Source organism: Panulirus ornatus, chromosome 65 (assembly GCF_036320965.1).
Source record: "Panulirus ornatus isolate Po-2019 chromosome 65, ASM3632096v1, whole genome shotgun sequence".
NCBI classification, from domain to species: Eukaryota; Metazoa; Arthropoda; class Malacostraca; order Decapoda; family Palinuridae; genus Panulirus; species Panulirus ornatus.
The window spans coordinates 11,667,729-11,690,227 of NC_092288.1; the positions used below are offsets into that span (position 1 = coordinate 11,667,729).

Consider the following 22,499-nt stretch of genomic DNA (forward strand, 5'->3'; position numbering starts at 1 on the left):
GTGTGGGGTGGTACTGTGGTGGGCGTCGGGGAGTACTGTGGTGGGCGTCAGGGAGTACTGTGGTGGGTGTGGGGTGGTACTGTGGTGGGTGTGGGGTGGTACTGTGGCGGGCGTCGGGGAGTATTGTGGTGGGCGTCGGGGAGTACTGTGGTGGGTGTGCGGTGGCACTATGGTGGGCGTGAGGTGCTACTGTGGTGGGCGTCATGCAGTACTGTGGTGGGCGTGGGGTGGTACTATTGTAGGCGTGGGGTAGTACTGTGGTGGGCGTGCGATGGTAACATGATGGGTCCCGGACTGTATTGCGGAGGGCGTGGCTTAGGACTGTGGAGGGCGCGTAGCAGTAATGTGGTGGGCTTGGAGCAGTATCGTGATGGGCGTCGAATTGTTTTGTGGTGGGTGTGGCGTAGTACTGTGGTGGTCGTAGAATAGTACTGTGGTAGGCGTGGGTTACAACTGTGGTAGTACTGTGGCGTAGTAGTGGTAGGTGAGGGGGGGGGGAGGGAGGGGGTTACCAGCGGGTGGGCGTGGGGTAGTTCACTGGTCTATGTGGAGTGGTATTGTAAGGGACGTGGGGCTACTGTTATCGTGGGCGTGGGGAAGTGCAGTGGAGGATATGGGGTGGTTGTGTGGTGGACGTGAAAGTGGCATTAAGTAGTATAGTCGTGGACGTGTGGTGGACATACAGTCATACACTGGCAGGGTTGGGCCAGTACTGAGGTGAGTGTGAGGTGGCAGCGCGACGGGCGTGGGGGTATTACTGTAGTGGGCGTGCGGTGGTACAGCGGTGAGCGTGGGACACCATTCGGGTGGGCGTGGGGTAGCTGGAAGGAGTGGGGGGTGTGGGGCGAGACTAAGGTGGATTTGGGGTGGTGATGGGATGGGCGTGGGATGATACTGTAGCGGTCGTGTGGTAAATGTGGTGGTAATGGGGTAGTTTTGTGGCGAACGTGAGGTAGGAATGCAGTAGGTGGGCGTGGTGCGGCACTATGGCAGAGAAGAGCAATATTTCGGAGGGCGTGGGCAAAATGTGTGGTTGGTGTTAGGTAACACTCTCGTGGGCGTGGGGTGGCAGTGTGGTGGGCGTGGGGTGGTATTGTGGTACGCGTGAGGTAGCAGTGTGGTGGGCGTGGAGTGGTATTGTGGTTGGCGTTAAGGTAGAAGTTTGGTGGGTGTTGGGTAGATGTGTGGTGGGTGTTAAGGTAGATGTGGCGTGGGTGTTGGGTAGATGTGTGGTGGGTGTTGGGTAGATGTGTGGTGGGTGTTAAGGTAGATGTGTGGTGGGTGTTAAGGTAGATGTGTGGTGGGTGTTAAGGTAGATGTGTGGTGGGTGTTAAGGTAGATGTGTGGTGGATGTTAAGGTAGATGTGTGGTGGGTGTTAAGGTAGATGTGGCGTGGGTGTTGGGTAGATGTGTGGTGGGTGTTAAGGTAGATGTGGCGTGGGTGTTGGGTAGATGTGTGGTGGGTGTTAAGGTAGATGTGTGGTGGGTGTTAAGGTAGATGTGGCGTGGGTGTGGTATGGCAGTGTTGGGGGGGAAGGAGGAGGGGGGGTGCGGTGTAGATATTGGGGGGGTTAGCACTGTATTGGGCTTGAGGTAGTGAGTGCGGTGGGCGTGGAGCGGTTCTGTGGTGGGCGTGGAGCGGTTCTGTGGTGGGCGTGGAGCGGTTCTGTGGTGGGCGTGGGGTGGTTCTGTGGTGGGCGTGGGGTGACTACAGTGACTACATGGGAAGGGGGGTGCGGAGCACGGATGGTGATGGTGACAGGGCTTGGTTTCAATGATAGTGATGGCGATCAGAACACAGGGCATGTATAAATGATAGTGATGATGGTACTAATGGGAGAGTGTAATAGGGATAGTGATGATCAGTGATGGTGAAGCTGATAGTTCCAGAGGAAGAGTGTGATGCGGATGGTGAAGGTAATGGTGACGATGCTACAGGGCATGTATCAATGCTTGTGATGGTGACACTAGCACACGTGGCGTACCACTGATAGTGATGGTGATTGTGCACCCAGGGCGGGTCTGTGATAGTGTAATACGGATGGTGAACATGTTGGCGAGGGATGTATGTACCACAGACTGTGATGGTGACGGTGTCATAGGCCATCCATGCAGGGATGGTGAAGATGATAGTGACGGTAAGACTGGTTAAGTGTAGTACTGATGGTGGTGGTTATGATGCTGTATAGTGTGTGAACAGTATATATGTGATAGTGATGGTACTATAAGGCACATATACCAGTGATAGTGATGGTACTGGAGGGCATTTATACCAGTGATAGTGATGGTAATGCAGGGCATTTATGCCAGTGATAGTGATGGTAATGCAGGGCATTTATGCCAGTGATAGTGATGGTACTAGAAGGCACATATACCAGTGATAGTGATGGTACTATAAGGCACATATACCAGTGATAGTGATGGTAATGCAGGGCATTTATGCCAGTGATAGTGATGGTACTAGAAGGCATATATACCAGCGATAGTGATGGTAATGCAGGGCATTTATGCCAGTGATAGTGATGGTAATGCAGGGCATTTATGCCAGTGATAGTGATGGCATTGTAGGGCATTTTGTTTAACTGATGGTGACGCTACTGTAGGGTGTGTATATCGCGGATGGTGATGATAGTGCTTTATGGCCTGTGAACCACACATGGTGATGGTGACAGTAATGGTGACGGTGTTTCACCACAGATGGTGATGGTGCTATAGCTCTGCGTACCAAGGATGGTGATGGTGACAGCAATATAAGATCTTTGCACCACTGATGGTGATGGCGCTAAGGAACCTTTGCACCACTGGTGGTGATGGTGACGGCGCTATGGAACCTTTGCACCACTGATGGTGAAGATAACGGTACTATAGGACCTTTGTACCACTAATGGTGATAGTGACTTCATTATAGGACCTTTGCACCACTGATGGTGACGGCACTGTAGGACCTTTGCACCACTGATGGTGACGGCACTATAGGACCTTCGCACCACTGATGGTGACGGCACTATAGGACCTTTACACCACTGATGGTGACGGCACTATAGGAACTTTGAACCAGTGATGGTGACGGCATTATAGGAACTTTGCACCAGTGATGGTGACGGCACTATAGGAACTTTGCACCAGTGATGGTGACGGCGACTGCACTATGGAACCTTTGCATCGCTGAACTGTGCACCACTGATAGTGATGATGGCACTATACTGCATTTACCACTGATGGTGACGACGTTGAAGACTATGCGTTTGCCTGATAGTGACGGTGATGGTGATGACAGTGGTAGTGTCTGTAATGGTGACAATTGTGGCAGCGTAGTGCATGTCACTATAATGGTGACGATGATGGTGAAGGAAGTGTCAGTGGATCACTACGAGTGGTGATGGTGATAACATAAGGGTGCGTCTCACTATGGGGTGAAAGTGATAGTGACAGTAGTATAGGGCATGCGTTCCACCGATTGTGATGATAGTGACAGCGGTATATGGGTCAGTGTTTCGGTGATGGTGATGACACTGGGGTGGCACATTCCGCTAATGGTGATGACGACAGGGCATTTTTTGGTGTGTGTGTGTGTGTGTGTGTGTGTGTGTGTTCGCCTACTGGTGATAGTGACAACCACATAGGTCGAACTCCACCGATGGTGATGATCTGATGGTGACACCACAGTGCATGTGCAATCCAACGGATGGTGACGCCCAGCACAGTACATAAGTCTCCCTCACTATCATTCACAGCGTAACTGTCCCACTCCCGGTGGACAGTGACATAACTCACTATCAGAGAGTCGCCTGACCTCCCGGTGGACAGTGACATAACTCACTATCAGAGAGTCGCCTGACCTCCCGGTGGACAGTGACATAACTCACTATCAGAGAGTCGCCTGACCTCCCGGTGGACAGTGACATAACTCACTATCGGAGAGTGACCTGACCTCCCGGTAGACAGTGACAACTCACTGTCAGAGGCGTGCCTGGCTTCCCGGTGACTTGTGACACACCTTGACAAGAGCCAACGGGTGAGGGAGGAGTGGAGTAGAGAGGTCCCGGTGTGTGGTGTCAACCTCCGCTGTGGGAAGAATGATGGCTTACCTTGGTATAGTGCTTCTTGTGGCGAGCCGTTATGGTGGGTGTGGTGGCGTTGCGTGTGGCAGGAGGTCCGTCACGGGCGGCGGGCTGAGAGCGACTGACGGCGGCCGGCTAAGCTGGGCGGCAGCGGCAACAGCGACGACGGCGGCGGCGGCGGCGGCCGAGACCAGCGGCAGTGTCGATGCGTCGAAGCGGCAGCTGCTTCGATTCACGTGGTGCTCTCCATTGAATATTACCCTCTGGTTGCCATACTGGGCCCGGGATGGCAACTGTGTGTGGGGCAGCTGTGGCCGGGAGTTCATCAGCGCCCTAGACGTGGCAACGGTGGTACAGATCACAACAATAACATACCAGAACTTCCTGTATGTATTCGAATCCCACCGAACCGCAGGAGTTCAAGTCTCAAGGGAGTGTTTCAGTGTCACTCTCGGGTGTCGAAGCTTTTCAGCTTCAGAGACACAAGAGGCGCCTCTGTTTCACCCCCCCACAACCCCCCCAACAGGGACAACAACAGAAGCTAAACAAACGCGGACCAAATATCATACAGCTAATCTGTTGATATTCGGAGAGTACAGAATGTCTACAAAAGATACTTTCGTACCAAACTAGCTACAAAATCTGTTTCAAAAACGGATACAAACAAATATTTTTCCCATATGCTCAGAGTAATCACCGCATTTTATGATTTGTTCGAGAAAGGAATTAATAACAGGTATATATATATATATATATATATATATATATATATATATATATATATATATATATATATATATAATGGTTGGCAGGGGTTACGCCAGCATCCACGTGGGTTTGTTATCGTAGGATGATGATGACGATGGACGTGAAGGATGGCCTGTCATTCCTGCACCACACGAAAGCCAGTCTTTGTGTCAGAGTCTACCACGAAGACAAACTATACGAACGTGGGTGAGTTGTCGCCATCGCCTGAGCCTTCCTCCAGGAGCAGATTATGCAACACGGCGCCGGGCCGTGTGTAGGGGAGGGAGGGAGGGAGGCAAAAGGCGTGACCTACTTCAGAAAGATGTATGGTTTGATGTCAACACAGCTGCAAGAAGCGTGGATAACTCAACAAACAAGCAAACTTACAAGCATAAAATACACAGACAGACAGACAGACACAGACCACATCACCTTCCCGCCCTATGGTATCTGTGGTTCCATAATAACTCGAGGCGTCTGTGGCCAAAACAGCGAGCGTGTGTGCTGGACGCTGCGGGATATACAATGCTTCCCTTGGCGGCCGACACAGGGGGCAAGAAGTGAGCCGCATTGTGCACACACTTTACCCCGTGCCTCCTTTTCCCTTGCCCCTCACCACAACACACGGGAAATAAAACTTTCCCTGGTTCCCTCAATCGCAATTCCTCTTGATGTTAAGACGCTTCCTTCTCGTGGCCATCTTTTGAGTTTTAACAGTTTCTTTCACTTGATTATTCTATCTTTACGTTTAATTACGTTTATTACGTAAAATTACGTTATGCTTACGATCTATTCTACGCTGTCTAATGGCACGGGTCTCATGACCAGAGTTTGACGGCACGGGTTACATAGGACGGGTTTCATGAGAAGGGTTTCATAGGACAGGTTTCACGGCACGGGTTTTACGGCACGGGTTCCATAGGACGGGTTTCTGAAATACATAATTTTCTTTACAAAATAACTGCCGTTAGTCTCTCGTAAACCGTATGAAAATTTGTGTCTACCAGACGACTCTACACGTCAACTCAGTGACTTGGTTCCCTTGTGGTGTGAACGATGGAAGGAATACCAGTGTAAACACCTGTCCTGTCTTGATTTGGCAACATCTTCATGACCGGTCACAGGTCAGATGGCCGGCTGCATGATCCCGCCCTTCAAAGACGTAGCCCGAGCTGATGAAGTTCCTATCCCGTCGTGTTACACGCGCTGGTGTCGATCCCTTGTCCTCGAGACTAGGGTTGTCAGGACGCCGTCTGTCGCACCATCAGGTTAACATGTTTTAAGGACAACTTTCGTATCATTTCATCATCTCTTTGGAAATCTGGAAGTAAGATGGTAGCCAGAAGTTACACCTGGATATTACTAGCATCTAGACTAAGGAACGTGGAACCATATTACTTTTCCAAAAGAAGGAACAGAGAAGGGGGCCAAGTGAGGATTTTTTCCCCTCTATGGCTCAGTCATAGTGTATGTTAGGTTCGCAAGCCCTACAATGGAGTTTCCCCGAGGAAAAGCTTCTTCTCCAACCTTCTTCCATCTTGTCTTATACGACCTTCTCTCACTTCCTGCAGAGCACAGTGTGAAAACCCTCTCGCAAGCAGATGATCTCATAGTCCCATCACTAACCCTACCCATGTAACAACACACAAGATACAGCACATCACACAAGCGGTAAAACTGGCTCATCTAAAACAATGAGTCTTCAACCCCACAAAAGTCTTCCGTCATCCTATTCCACTCTGGACAAACCAGAATCCGGCCAGCATCCCACCCTCGCAACTCGTCACTTTGACTAGCTAGTCACTTCGACTCTATAAAACAACTATTCCGGGCATCACATACAACACGTTCCAGAGACAACTCTAAAGAAATAAGGCAAACTAAATACCCTAAGAACACTAACTGGCACCAGATTTGGACAAGAAAAACAATCTGTAAACAATCCATCTGCTCCACCCTATATCACGCCTCACCTGCCTGTTCAAGAACTGACATATCAAATCCCAAATCACCCAAAAGACAGAGGTGCTAAGAACAAGCACTCTGGCTTCATAACAGTCACAAATACTGAACACAAACGGTCATACACAATGAATAAAAGTCTCCTAGTATACAATTTTTTGCAACAACACTAGACCCTTTTCCCACCAAACCACTCTATAATTAACCACCAAACTCCAAATACAAGATAAAAGGCTTATCCCTACTTCACACTCCAGCAACCTATTCTCAAATATCCTCTCTGTCAACAACCTCATCACTGACAAGACATACACAGGCCAAAATGACTCGTCCAGCACAAACCAACTGCCCTCTCATCTCAGTCTTAAACACCTCCTCACCAGACATAAAACTCATCTGAAACCACACTCCTCAGACATACACGAGCTACGCTTTCTCTTGTACCTTCTGGAGACTACCCACCCGTAAACAATTACAAATACCAATTCAACCCATCTCAAGACCTTTTATGCCCACGATGCAACAGTGAAGGCAATGAACACTTCCTACTCACTGCCGGACCCCAACTGCATGAGGTTAAACAAAGAGGGGAAAGTCCCCTTTGGCGAGGTTCAATCACAGGGAGTAGAGTTTCACCAAAGAACATCTCACGCCAAAGGAGTTCACATGTCCCTGATACTGGAAGCAACGCAGGCTTTGGTTGGCAAGAACCTATGGAAAGTGGTTTTGGGTAACACCAGGACTCTTTCTTGGAAAGGATCCTGAGGTAATCACGAAATGAAGCATAGGGAAATATCTACGTATTCTTTGTCATCTATGACCACACCTTATGAATCTAGAATGACAGGTTTGAGAGGGAAGACCTGTGGAAGGAGGCCGGATAACAGGTGCAGCAGCTGCAGGTCAGAACAGAGAATGTCGTCCCCTGATGCTGTTGTGCTGGGAGCGTCAGCTGGTGCACTGCAGCGAGCGGTGGTGCTGTGTCGCTGATCAAGATGAGAGGCGAGTGTGACAGTCATGAATGGAGGATGGATGTGGGAGAGAAAGCAGCAGGGCGGGAAAGACATGGAAGAGGAGGATGTTAAACTAAAAAAAAATGAAATTAGAATATACGAAAACGGCTGCATAAGAGAGAGAGAGAGAGAGAGAGAGAGAGAGAGAGAGAGAGAGAGAGAGAGAGAGAGAGAGAGAGAGAGATGAGGTTTTAAACCTTTACGAACCTAAGTCTATCACTTCATGGAACTAAGACAATGACGTCGACCGTGAATGAGAGGTGTGAGGCAGGAGAGATGTTGGGTGGGTGGGTTGCCAGGGTGTGTGTGTGTGTGTGTGTGTGTGTGTGTGTGTGTGTGTGAGCTAGGTGGGTGTGGCCCCGGTGGGCGGTATGTGGCGAACCCAGCAGGATGGAGCGCATCCACCTCGATGGAGATATTACACAGATGGTCATGAACAAAGATGGAATGACGGTAGGTGAGGTATAGCACAGATGGATAATGTTACCACCACCTCCCGTGTGCTCCAGCCACGGAACACCAGGCCCTCCAGCCACGGAACACCCGGCTCTCCAGCCACGGAACACCAGGCCCTCCAGCCACGGAACACCCGGCTCTCCAGGCACGGAACACCAGGCTCTCCAGCCACGGAACACCCGGCTCTCCAGGCACGGAACACCCGGCTCTCCAGCCACGGAACACCCGGCTCTCCAGCCACGGAACACCCGGCTCTCCAGCCACGGAACACCCGGCTCTCCAGCCACGGAACACCCGGCTCTCCAGGCACGGAACACCCGGCTCTCCAGGCACGGAACACCCGGCTCTCCAGGCACGGAACACCTGGCTCTCCAGGCACGGAACACCCGGCTTTCCAACTCATCAACACCGTCTCGTCCCTTCAGTCTTGGAGGTTTGGGTTCCTCCCTGCTAACCCTTCGCTCGTTACTTCTTCCTCCTGACGACAATCCTCTACCATTCCCTTTTTCGATCGCCTGACGCGACTTTCAGCGCTCGGATCGAACGAGTGATTCGGTGTTCATTATTGTCAACTGGCGTTCCTTTGTTTCGTTAGACCCACACTGTCTGTCAAGGGGACTTCTGTTGCTAGACGCCAGCCGTAGTGAGGAGAGAGTAGTATTACCACAGGACTTAAGGTCTCCTTCCTTCACAGTGCACCTGTGGATGTATGTGGTCTGGCTGAACAGTTAACAAGCACAGAATATATTCCTGGGTTAAACCCCACCCCCCATGGACAAGGTAAACCACCAGCCGGGAGGGAGGTGTGGGAAATACCACACAAAATAGTGAGGTGGATGTGACGCAATTTTTTTGTTTTTTTGATTGTCAGGTGGCAGGTGGTCGGTGATTTGACTCGTTGATTAAGTCCTTGGGCACGACGGTACGACCCTTGAGCACGACGGTGGAACCCTTGAGCACGACGGTACGACCCTTGAGCACGATGGTACGACCCTTGAGCACGACGGTACGATTCTAGTGCACAGGAATGCGATCTTAGAGCACGACCGTACGATCCGTGATCACAAAGGCACTGCCCTTGAGCACGACGGTATAACCCACCGGTATACTGGTGTAAACTCTGACCTGACTCCTTCAGATTTACGTTCATGGCCAATGCATCATGCCCAGGGCTCGCATCATCGTGTTTAACGGATTGAAATTATCCGAATATCTCAACATCTTTCACCCTGGGCAGAACGCTGTGCCGAAGGTACTACGTCGAATACCAGCGATGAGAACAGCGTTCTCCCAGGGTACCTGCTGGGCCCCCTGGCGCAGGAGAGAGAGAGAGAGAGAGAGAGAGAGAGAGAGAGAGAGAGAGAGAGAGAGAGAGAGAGAGAGAGAGAGAGAGAAGAGAGAGAAAGAGAGAGTTCCACTGTCTTATACAACTGTGACACACTCTGGTTCTGAAGCAACACTCGTCTGCAATACCATCAAATTGACACTTAGAAACGTTCGCTGCCATCGGAAGCTGTGTTCCACAAAAGCCGGGACGATTCCGGTTCGTATTCACAGTCTCGGGTGAGTGGGTGCGTCCGAGACACGGTTCTAAAATAAAGGTAAGATAATAATGATACTTGGTATCGTAACTGCAGAAAGTTACGACGAACTAAACAGCTAGAAACAAAATCTGAAACGTTTCTTCTTTCATGAAGCTTCGAACAATACCTCGTTTCTTCTTTCATGAAGCTTCGAAGAATCCCTCGTTTCTTCGTTCATGAAGCTTCAAACAATACCCCGTTTTTTCGTTCATGAAAGCTTCGTAAAATACCTCGTTTCTTCGTTCATGAAAGCTTCGAACAATCCCCCATTTCTTCGTTCAAGAAAGCTTCGAACAATCTCGTCTTCTCGCGGAAGCGTTCTGTTTCACTGTGTTCGAAGGATCACTCACACACACACACACACACACACACATATCGATGATAATAAAAGCCTTGCCGAAGATAAGTGCTAGCCACTAGTGGACAGAATCTAGAAACTTCTATCTATCTAGTAAGTTAATTACGCATCCCTCCGACCCTTTAAATGGGACACCTACTGTTTCGAGGTTGTGTTCCAGGAAGGAGCAGGGTAAGGCCAATCCAGTGTAGTTCGATCCACTGCCATTCTCACGAGCTTCCGTTCGTAGATAAGGAAAAGCCAGAGAGAGAGAGAGAGAGAGAGAGAGAGAGAGAGAGAGAGAGAGAGAGAGAGAGAGAGAGAGAGAGAGAGAGAGAGAGAGAGAGAGAATGAGCCCAGTGATACTACATCATGCCCTGGTCTTTTAATGAAACATCTCTGACACGAAGTACTGTACCTTTAGTACTCCAAACACATCGAGAGCTCAAGGACGACCCTGAAAGCCAGAACTCCTACTATTATCGAGGATTACCTCACTTTTAAAGCTTACCACTGGAGAATGTCCACCAGACCACATATTATGGCAGTGTGACAACCCGTGAACTTAATCATTCCTTACGTCTCATGGTTTCCCAAGTCATTTACTCCACTATTAACATAACGAAGCAGCTGAATGGTATCAGAACACCATCCTAGCCAGATATGCCCCAAAACCGATGGAATGGAATTTTGGAGACAATTCGTACGACTCACAAGGACTTCTAGTTTTTCTAGATGTAAAAAAAAAAAAGAAAAACCTATTCCCTAATGTTCCTTTTTTAGTGAATCTATCAATGTAATTCTCAGGTATGTATACAATCACCCAATACGACCAACAGACCTCTACGATTTCCCATTTCATGATTAAGAAGAAAAAAAACTTCTTAAATGTATGCACTAACTACTGATGCATCGCTCAAAAGCCCAGAGAGTAAGCCTTACTACCATATAGAAGGAATAGCTGTGGGTTAGTTCCCCTGGACCAACATATAGATCATACTGAACATGTGAAGCAGGAAGTAAAGTCTGTTATGAACAAATTGTGCTCTTCCACTTACTGTAGGTCCTGTGGATGAGATCTATGTTGCTGTTGTTGTGTGGAATGATGAAGAACCTTTGCAGCGTCTCCACCAAGCTATGGAAGAAGGTCCAGTGTTAGAATTCATCCACGACCTCAAGTGTGAATGGTCAAATTCCCTTCCTAGATGCATTAGAAAATGGCCAAATTCCCTTCCTACATGTATTACTTCGGTTAGAAAATGGCCAGTACAATACACGACCAGCGTCTACAAAATACCCAGAAAATTGGGGAACAGTCCATTGCTGTTGGTAGTAATTGCCCCCAGCGGTATAAAATGAGTGTAATTAAGTGTCATTAAGTACGTCTGGCATATCAGAACATCTCATCATGAACGTTCCTCACCAATGAAATATCATGAAGTAAACAGTTACTGATATTTAATGGATACGCAGACAAACATTTTGACCATGAACTTTATATATCTCTCAGTGGACTCCACAATTCCAAGCGGCAGGCCCATGTGAATAATATACTTACAAAGTATTTCACTGAAACAAAATGTCACAAGCATGAAAGGAAGACGAGTGTGTACTACAAGACAATATAAAGAGCATTGTAGACTGCAGGCAATTCAAATGATAACCATTGTTATCTTGGTGTATACTACATCAGTCACAATGTTAATTATTATAGAGCGCAAAATAATTTGACTAGATAAATAAACATTCTAAAGGCCACCAATATAGTCTGCAATTCAAGAGGAGGAATATAAATAAATAAATAAATAAATAAATGAATATATATATATATATATATATATATATATATATATATATATATATATATATATATAGAGAGAGAGAGAGTGTGTGTGTGTGTGAGAGTGAGTGTGTGTGTGTGTGTGTGTGTGTGTGTGTGTGAGATACTTGTTTCAGTCTAATGTATGACACATGCATATCTACTGTACAAAGGCGCACGACATTCTTATCAAAGCTTATCAACCGCATATGTAAATCTTGACCATCCTTAGGAAGGCTCACAGTGAGCAACATACATCTGTATCCCGGCGAAACTGCAAGAGGTATTCTTTATTTCCTACTTCCGAAACTGTAGGAGGAGGTATCTGGCATCTGCCAGTACCCCTTCGCTTGGGGGGGGGGGGGGGATTAGGAGAGGGAAGGGGTTGGAGGGAGGGGAATGATGTCAGGAGGGTTGCTTCCGCCTCGCTATTTTTATGGATAAAGATTTCAGGTTTTAATGAGGGAGCTCGTTTTCTTTTCCTTTTTTTTTTCCCTTTAAACTCTGGCCATGGAGTCTCGGCCGCTCGAAGAAACCCAGGAGACCCTCTGGTGTCGAGACTCTTCATGACCAAGTTGGTGAAGCAAGAGCTTTAGAAATTACTGAGGGATCTTCAGAATGGCACAGCTCGAGCCTCGACGGAACATTGCTGCTTCGGCAAATGAGCGGAGATGCCAAGTTCAATACGTGAATTCCAGTTGATTCTAATCATTTTAATCCCTTTTTTCTTTACAGGTCAGGGGAGAGGGTGACTAAGATCTTTAAAAATGGGGGAAAAAATCGTAAATTTCTTCCAGCTTTCGTTGTTAAGATCTGATATAAAGGCTGGGATCACACGACAGTGTCGAACGTCAAACATTTATAATCACTGTTCCAGCCTCTGAGGGCAATATAACCACTGCCTTAGCCCTTGAGGGCGTCATAACCATTGCCTTAGCCTCTGAAGGCGTCATAACCACCGTCCTAGCCCCAGGAGGTAACTTAACCACTGTCCCGGCCCAAGAGGGGTAACATAAAAGCTGCTGCCACAACCCATGAAGGTAACATAACTATTGTTACCTGGGGGGTAAAAAGAAACACCCACTGCCCCAGCCCCTGGAGGTAACATAACTTTCACTGTCAATTGTAACGTTGTGCCTAAGGGTCATGCAGTCCTGACAAGCCGTCGTATCGTTATGCCTATGGGCTCTATCGACCATGGACATGGGTCGTAGGGTCAAGCTTGAGCGTCGTACCGTCATGGTATAGTTTACATGTACCACATTAATTTAGAACAGGTTCTCAAAAGATAAAAGAAACGAAAATTGTTGATGATACCGAGACATCGATCGCTCACATCCATCATATCCTCGTCCACTTATTTACTAATTCAGCTTCGTCTAACACATCCTCTGCCATACGAGACTGAGTCAAACCTGGCAGCTGACGTGGTGGTTGTATATGTCGTGGGCAACACGAGCAGTCCAGTCTATGTTGTTGGTGCAACGCAGCGCTATTGACCGATCGCCCAGCCCAGAACTGTTGTGTAACAATGCCCAACAAGGAACCCTGCACAGGACCTCGGAATTATCATGTAGGGTCTGCTAGTCGTTGAAGAATCTGTCAGTAGGACACAGCATGCAACATACACGCCAGATTTAAATAATCTTCGGTTATTATGGGCGGAATTTTTGTTGGCGGTAACAAAGAAACTTGTGGGTCGTAACCTGCACAGAGCCAGGTGGGTGTATAACCCCCGAGGCATATAATGCATTTGTAATTAAAGAAACATGCGAACTGGAAGCTAAATATTTCACCACTTTCCAGGATGTGGATGCCACTGGATATGACAGGAATATATTACTTAAGAGATTTAGCTGAACCTATTTTCATTTGGCTTTAGGGCGAAGGCGAGGCTAAACTCACCGTAACTCCGGAATGGAGCGGGTGGTTGGATTTCAGCCTTAAAATGATCGATTAGTGGTTAGTTTTTCCCCCAGATATACGTTCCTGAAGACATGGCAACGTTGTGTGTGTGGTGTGTGTGTGTGTGTATGTGTTCTGCATTGTTGCCACATGAGGGTTTAATCTTGAGACGATCACGATAGAGTTTAGCAAGAGAGGTGAAACAAGGTTAGATATTGTTTGTTTTCCGCGGCACTACAAGCTCGGCCACGCAACACACCGGCTAGGCTTCCTCTTGCTCGGGTGTGAAGCCATGTCTCTTGGTTACCTCGGAAGTGGTGGCTCACTAGCTTCTCCAGTTGTTTTTCCGGGTGACGTTGTAGCGATCGTTTGCTTGGCTGGAGACGGCCAATAATGAAATGGAAAAGTCAGTCAAGTTTGCCTTTCCGCTCAGCTCCCATCAGAAGAGCGTAAAGTTCTGGAATTATTGGACCATAAGGCGCCTTCGGTTCAGGCTAGGCTGTCGGCTGCCTCCCTGCGCTAATGAGGAGCACAGCGTCAACAAACACTTTAGATATCGAGTCAAAATCCTCAACATTTCTGATCGGTGTTGTCGTCACATCTTGAATACATTTCATTTATATGCTAACCAGAGCATGGATAGAGGTAATTGCTGAATTGGATAATTGAAAAAGGGCTATCAGCATTCTCAAACGAGTAAATTCAATTACTTCATACATTAACGCCCTGGACACGACGGTTTGGTCCTTGAGCACGACGGTACAACCAAAGAGCACGACTCTATAACCACTGGGTATATACAGTGGCCAGGTCTATGTCTTAAGCATTAAGGATCAGGTCTAATGGTTAGGGCCATCGGTACTCAAGGGTTGTATTAGTCGTGCCGAGAGTTCCAGTCTGGAGTGGTGCAGACCTGGCCAGAGGTGTGGTAAAGCCATGGCAGGTTAGCACGTGCATGACGGATCAATAATCACCTTACGGACGAGGGAGAGAGTAGATGTTGGTGTGGCGGGCGGGCTGGTGGGGGGCCGGCCAGGCTGTGATTACCTGAGCCAGGGCAGGGGACATGGCCGGCGCCTGTCTGGCTCCAAGACCGCCTCCCTCTGTCTATCTGTCTGTCTGCTTGTGTGTCCGTCAGTCTCTCGCCCTGCCAACACCTTGACTCAGTTATGGATGGCAGCAGCGAGTTCGGCCGTGCCACAGCCACAACCTCTGAATACTTCTATTTTTTTTTTCCTTAGTTAAAACGTCGAAGTTCAGGATCATCGGGTCAATAAATTGCTAGGACAGGTGTCTAAAAAAAAGCCTCAGTTTACCCTGAGGGTTTTATGAAATATGTATCATATGCCAGCAATCCTCCAAAACTGTAAGTGACACATCACCAACACTTCTGCCATCCTGTAAACACATCGTCAACACTGCTCCAACAGTTGGGTTAGTTCGCTGTACAGTCTTTACCATCTATCTAATGTTTCTTTCAATCTATTTCTAGCTCGCAGACATTCAAACAACCCGCTGTCACATATGTAACAGTCCAACCTTTCTCCTATACCCTTGCAATGCCGCTTCAACTGTTGTCCAAAACCCATAACGTCTTCAGCACACTTAAGAAATCTCTAACACTTAAGAAATCTCTCTAAATCGTATTTGTCAATCCTGCAACGCATCTTCAACTTTACTCCATCACTACAGCTTATCTCTTATCAAATTTCCAAAAGTGATAGCACACATATTCATCATCAATTTTCTAAAATTTCCTTATATTCTCCAACATTGCTACGGTACCACCCCATAACTTTAACACCGTGGTCTCTCCACCACACTTTACTTAGGTCCAACACACCTCCATCAGTGTCACAGCACCCACCAATAATAAAAAGGTCTGCAATACACCCACCTCCTTAATTCAATTCCAGTATTCTGTCTGGAACATTTCAACATTTCAACAATCAATTTCCAAATGGTACTTCATTTCATCCCTAACAGTGTTTTAACACCCCAGCTGTTTTCCCATCACACCCAACTTTTGCAATAACCTCACAACACCTCGGCAATGTTGCCCTCATTCACCTCTCCAACCTGGCTTGAAGCTCAGGCAACAGATTTACAAAACTTCCTTAAGAGTAACTCTTAGTCCAACAAGATATTTCCAGCATGTCTCCAACACATGTGCAATATATTTCCAGCATGTCTCCAACCCATGTACAGTATATTTCCAGCATGTCTCCAACACATGTACAATATATTTCCAGCATGTCTCCAACACATGTACAATACATTTCCAGCATGTCTCCAACACATGTACAGTATATTTCCAGCATGTCTCCAACACATGTACAATACATTTCCAGCATGTCTCCAACACATGTGCAGTATATTTCCAGCATGTCTCCAACACATGTACAATATATTTCCAGCATGTCTCCTACACATGTACAGTACATATCCAGCAAGTCTGCAACACATGTATAGTTAAGTTCCAACAAGTCCCTAACCCATGTACAATACATCTCCAGCATGATTCCAGCACGTCCACAGAATGTCTCCAATATGTCTTCAACATATCTACATATACCTCCAGCAAATTTCCAATACAGCTACATATCTCCAGCAACTCTCCAACACATGTACACTACATTTCTAGCAACTCTCGACCATACCTACAGTATATCCCCATCAAGTCTCCCTCACATCTATGGCATAACTCAGGCAAATCTCCAGCACATCTATAATATATCTTAAGCAAGTCTCCAACACATATAAAGAACACCGCCAACAAGTACCCAACACATGTGCTGTATATCTCCAACATGTCTTCAACATTATATCCTCGGCTAATCTCCTACACATCTCCAAGATCAGACAGAGTCTTGCGGGGGTCACCTGGTATACAGAGAGAGAGAGAGAGAGAGAGAGAGAGAGAGAGAGAGAGAGAGAGAGAGAGAGAGAGAGAAGGGGGTTGGCAGGAAATCTATTATATCTTCCTCTATTAACGCCATCTTAATATTACAAACTCCAGGAAGAAGAGGATTATCGGATTAGTTAATTATTAATATTGACACACACAAAAAAGATAAATCAAAGACTATGGTTCGAGGGACGTCTCGTCTCGTCGTCAGTGTTCACAACGCTCCATCATTCATTTTAAGGAGGGTCTCCGGTAATATTGATTCGCCTTCTTGTGCTCTCCCGCCCAACACCGTAACCCCGTGTGTCCCCTTTGTTCCCTGGCAACGCTGTTCTCCCACCACCACCCACCACCTCACCCCCACATCACTGCTCCTTGATCCTCTAGACTGTGGCTATAGGTGTGTGGTCAGTGCACGAGGCTATTATGTGTATTATCAACGAGGAAGTTAATATTGGTAAGTACCACAGACGTTATCAGCAGCTGAGGGACTTTCGTCTTTTAACTATCGCATATTTGTTGACCAGAATAACTTAATGGTCTTGTAATGAACTTGTATCAGGCCACATTTTGGTCACACACACACACACACACACACACATATATATATATATATATATATATATATATATTTTTTTTTTTTTTTTTTTCTTTTTTTATACAAATTCGCCATTTCCCGTGCTAGAGAGGTAGCGTTAAGAACAGAGGACTGAGCCTTGGAGGGAGTATCCTCACTTGGCCCCCTTCTCTGTCTGCAGCAAAGTCACCAACATATCTACATAATAGCCTCACTCCCGGGCGCGTAATGGTAGAATTGTTATCTACCTCTCCATCTACCTATGTATCTAATCAATCTGTCTATTCATCTATCTATTCATTCATCTATTTGTTTGACGACGTTCGTCCACTCGCGAATCTTAAAAAAAAAAATTGTTTCATCAGATTATATATCTTTTTTTTACCCTCCGATGTCCTTAAAAAAAAGGATTTGACAGCTTATTCAAGGCCAAACATTTCAATTTGCTTTGGCCGACCACGGCCATCCTGTGGGAGATAGTGAGGGGGAAAAAAAAGGATTATAGACCTCACAGAGGGTCATGTGTAAGCTGGCAGTGTGACGTGGACCACGTACCCAATATCCGGTGTTTATGCATTTGTCTAATTTTTTTTTTTTTTTGTGTGGACTGGTATTCAGGGTCCACAACGCCCTGGGGTTGCTGGATGAATGTGAATATGCACCACCACCACAGTGACGTCAGGTGTAGGAAAGAAGGATCGTTTGAACTCCCCGGGTTCGAACTCTCCACGGTTGAGCAGCCTAAGGTTGAACTCTCTGGGGTTTGAACTCCCAAAGTTGAACTCCCCGGGTTGCACCCCAGGGTTGAACTCCCCGGGATGACCTCCCAGCGCTGTCCACTTTAGCCAATGGTGATCATCTCTTTGTTCTTAGCCTTCGCTTACTGGCTGTAGGAATGAAAACAGACCAGAATACGTTGGTTCAAACATAGATGAACATCTATATCCATTTTTAACCTATCAGTAGGACAAGTTAACCTCTTGAGTTCGACGAATTAACACTCTCAAGACAACATTCAACCCCTTAAGTTAGATGAGTGAACTCTTGTCATCATACTCAAGTTATTCGTCATACTCGAGGTAACGTTAAGTCGTCATACTTAAGTCGTACTCTCGAAATTAAGTCGTCGAACTTGAGTGGTGAAGACGTAGACTCAAGAGTTAAGTTATCACTCTCAAGAGGTGTTTATACTTGGTATACTCAAGGGCTTACGCCGTCGTACTCAAGGGGTTAACTTGTACTCAAGGGGTTAAGTCGTCATACTTCAATCGTACCCTTGAAAGTAAGCCGTCGAACTTAAGTAGTTAAAAGACTTAGACCCAAGGGTCAAGTCCGTCGTACTCAAGGGTTTAAAGATGTCACCTGGTCAGACTGGAGTGTCGGCGAGACACGGGATCCGTCGAGAAGGAAACGAACTTTTGGGCAACGGCTTAAAGGACAGACTGGGATCATAAGGCCAGGCTCCAGCCCTCTGTCTCTAAGCCGAGGTGGAGGGCTGGTTGTCTGTGTATGCTCTTCAGCCCGCCCGTCTGTCTGTCTGTCTGTCCGCGTCCCTCCCGTACAACCTGACAGAGACACACTCATAAACCCCAACACAGGTACAAGCAGCGGGTGTCGTGGTTGATCAGGTGGTAGCAGCAAGCAAAAGGTGGCGGGTGAGTGGTTGGGTTAGCGACGACCCGTCGCCTCGCCTCGCCTCGAGAGCGATACACCTTCCCAGTAACGGTGACGTCACCAACTTCACCAGAAGGGAGACACCCAATTGGTGCTGAGGAGGAGGAGGAGGTGGAGGTGGTGGAGGACGACGGAAGGGGGCCGAGAGGCAAATGTTCTGAAACTTCTGACACTTGATGTGACGCGAAAGAGGAGACTTACTCCACTTTTGGTACAGAAACATTAAGAGCCTTCCATCCTCCATCCCAAACCACCCTTAAAAAAAAGAGAAATACACTTGAATCAATAACAATAATAAAAAAAGGAGGCATAACACATGCGCCACTCACGTATTCTGCATGACACACGAACAGGATCACGCAACCCAAACCCTGTGAGTATGACTTCAAGTGACAGGCTGGAACAGTAGACTCCGTCTACTGCAGCACCTCCCTCATGATAGACTGAATACACACGACACAATATGTGGCCAACTAACGTAATGGCTGAGTCCTGCAACGATAAAGGAGATCGAGGCCTGGCACAGGAGGGCCTTGGGACGTAATGGCACATCAACATTATGAATTATTAACAGCCACAGCCAGACGGTATGTGGAGGTCGCCAAGACACCACTGACTTCGACCAGCTGCTCCTTACCTTCTCCACCCAAATGATAGGAAAAATGATAACGTTATCATCATCAATAATAATAATAATAATAATAATAATAATAATAATAATAATAATAATAATGATAATGATAATAATAATGATAATAATAATAATATAGTAATAATAACACTGACAAGAATAGTAATGATGATGATGATGATAGTAATAATAATAATAATAATAATAATAATAATAATAATAATAATAATAATGATAATAATAATATAATGATAACTTATTAGGGAAGGAGGGCGCCTCCTTCCTGTTGAAGTTAAGGTGTGGGGCTATGTCAGTGAGTGTAAGGATGTGAGCTCCAGGTGTTGATATGGGTTAGAATGAAAGCAAACTAAGAGAGATGATGGGTAACTGTTGTCATTTACGCATTTGGTGCGCGAGAGGAGTGATGAGGAAAGGAGTAATTTCTATTAGGAGATGTGTAAGCGTGGCTCTCTTGGTGCAAGAGATCAAATCTTGGCGCTAAAGGGATATGAATGCAAGAGTGGGTGATCTAGTAATTGGAGAGGACATGGTGTTCTCGAGGTCAATGAAAATGAGGAAGAGCTTGCTTGTCGAGTTGTGTGCTGAAAGAAGATTGATGATTACTAATACTTCACTCATAAAAAGGCACGTGCATAAAAGAGTGACAGAGGTTTGGGACTAATGGACTTATTGGATTATTTGCTAATTGACTGGCTTGTAAACTGGAGGTCTTTGGATGCGAACGTAATGAAACGGTCGGCAGTGGTGTGTCAAAATATTTCTTTGTGAAAGCTGGTGTGAAAGTTTATAATGGTTCCAGGTTAGGAAAAGAGAAGATGGCATTTGTATGAAAGAGGTGGTGACAGCGAGTGAGACTGAAGAAGAGGCCTCTGTGCAGAGATGCCAAGAAAGAATGGGTGAAGAGTTGGCAAATAGTGGGAGCAAATGAAATAGGGGGAGTGAGTATAGAGCATTTAGGGAGGCAGTACTTATATCTGCGCGTGAAGTGTGTGGATGTGGAAGTTTGCGAAGGTAGGTGTAGTGAGCGGTAGATCGCCCGTGAAAGAATGTGAATAATTGGGAAGATTACAGAAGAAAGTGTCAGGAGCTGAAGAGAAAAACACAAGTGCCGAAAAAGAGGATAAACAAGAAATTAGGTGAGAGAATGTCCATGAACTTCAGCAAGAATGATGAAAAATGTGGGAAGGAGGTAAACAGTATGAAGAGAACATGAGAGGAAACTGGAGCGATAATGAGGGGAACAGATGGGGAATTAAGAACCGGCAAAGAAAAGATAGAAAAAAGATGGAATGAATATTTGGAAAGGCTTTAGAGGTGGTAATGGATGTTTGCACCAAATGTTTGTTTTTGAAGGATTTGTCTCGAGAAATACATGAGGAAAGAGAGTGAATTATATGTGGTATTTATGGTCCAGCAAAGCGTATGATAAGGTTGACAAGAGACGCCTTATGGAAGAGGAACTGAATCTAAGTCTAAGGAAATTATCCTCACTCTTTACAGTTCAATGGTGCGTCCCAACCTCGAATACTGCCTTCAGTTTTGCTTATCCTACTTAAAAATAAAAAAAAGACGCCGACAGAATGGAGTCAGTATAGAATAGCACTCCTAAGGTGACTCCTGGATTGAGAAACAAATCCAATCACAAGGTTACGAGGCGATGTAGCACAGGTATTCAAAAATCATCACCGTTTTCCATCATCATCTCGAAACAACAAGCTACTTAAGGCTAGAACTAACAGATTTCCCACTCACAGTAATTGATACAAACTCGTGGGTCAGCGTTTTACTTCGAATGAGGGAACCCAACAGGCAGCATCAAGGGTGCGTTTAGAAATCAACTTCGAGAAATACTTCGCCCCACTTCCACGACTGACATTACTGGCAGCTCTTTACTGTAAGCGTTATCTATGCCTTTTTAATTCCTGCCACACTGTTCTTTTGAGTGTCTGATCTCTTCCCCTACCACAAACAGCCCCCGAGAGGTTCCTCCACTCCTACGTTTGCTGTCTGAATTTCTCTTCAATTTCTTGGCGTTCCTTTGTGTTGTGGCAGCGAGTCCAGAACTACGTCAGGGAACTCAAGTATCGGCAGGGAATCACCGTCAGAACCGGGTCAGGTGGAGGAGCTCATCGTGAATTAGAAATCCAATCGAGAAAACGAGAACGCCAAGCAATGAGGCCAGCGTGACGTGCACAGTGACGTCAGTATGATGCTTGAAGTGACGTCATTGTGACGTCTACAGTGACGTTCATCTGACGTCTACAGAGATGCTATGGAGGCGTCCATAACCCGCCCAGTGTGACTCACACAGTGAGGTGAGAGGCTGATGCCTTACGATGATGTAAGACTGAGGGAACCTAAATATACAACTTCCTTCTATATAGGAAGACTAATACTGTGTCTTACCTCCCTCTACCACGATGGAACGCCACACTCTCAGGCTAGACCCGCTGCCAGATGATCATGGGTTCATCTGTCACCTTCCCAAGCTCTGTGAGGGACACCTAGTCGTCCACCGTTGGGTCTTTGAAGTGTCGAGGGGTCTTCCCATATCCTTCCTGGGTAGAAAGAAAGAGCCCAGGTTGACGGCACATATTCAAGACACTTACGCGACGTGTAATGCATGGCTTAATATTAAGACGACTTAAAACATAGCTGAGCAGTAGCCAACTCCTTGAAGGCTTCAACACCATATAGCTGGACCGGACACCCCCCCCCCCATACGGGGAGCCAACACCAGTGTGGGACCACCACAAGCAAGGCTGGAGAGAGAGAGAGAGAGAGAGAGAGAGAGAGAGAGAGAGA

At 46.7% G+C, this 22,499-nt stretch overlaps 1 protein-coding gene across 3 annotated transcripts in view; it reads right to left on the reverse strand.

Moving 5' to 3' along the window:
* Positions 1–22,240, reverse strand: part of LOC139746521 (uncharacterized) — a 90,627-nt gene extending 68,387 nt beyond the window's left edge. The window contains exons 1-2 of one of the 3 annotated variants that reach the window (XM_071657844.1): positions 22,101–22,240; positions 11,218–11,294 (exon numbers count right to left, since the gene is read on the reverse strand). The gene's annotated coding sequence lies outside the window, so the exon portion shown is untranslated. Of the gene's footprint in view, positions 1–4,088; positions 4,246–11,217; positions 11,295–22,100 lie in introns of those variants that run through there. The other 2 variants (XM_071657842.1, XM_071657843.1) reach the window with 2 other exon arrangements.
* Positions 22,241–22,499: the final 259 nt, after the last annotated feature.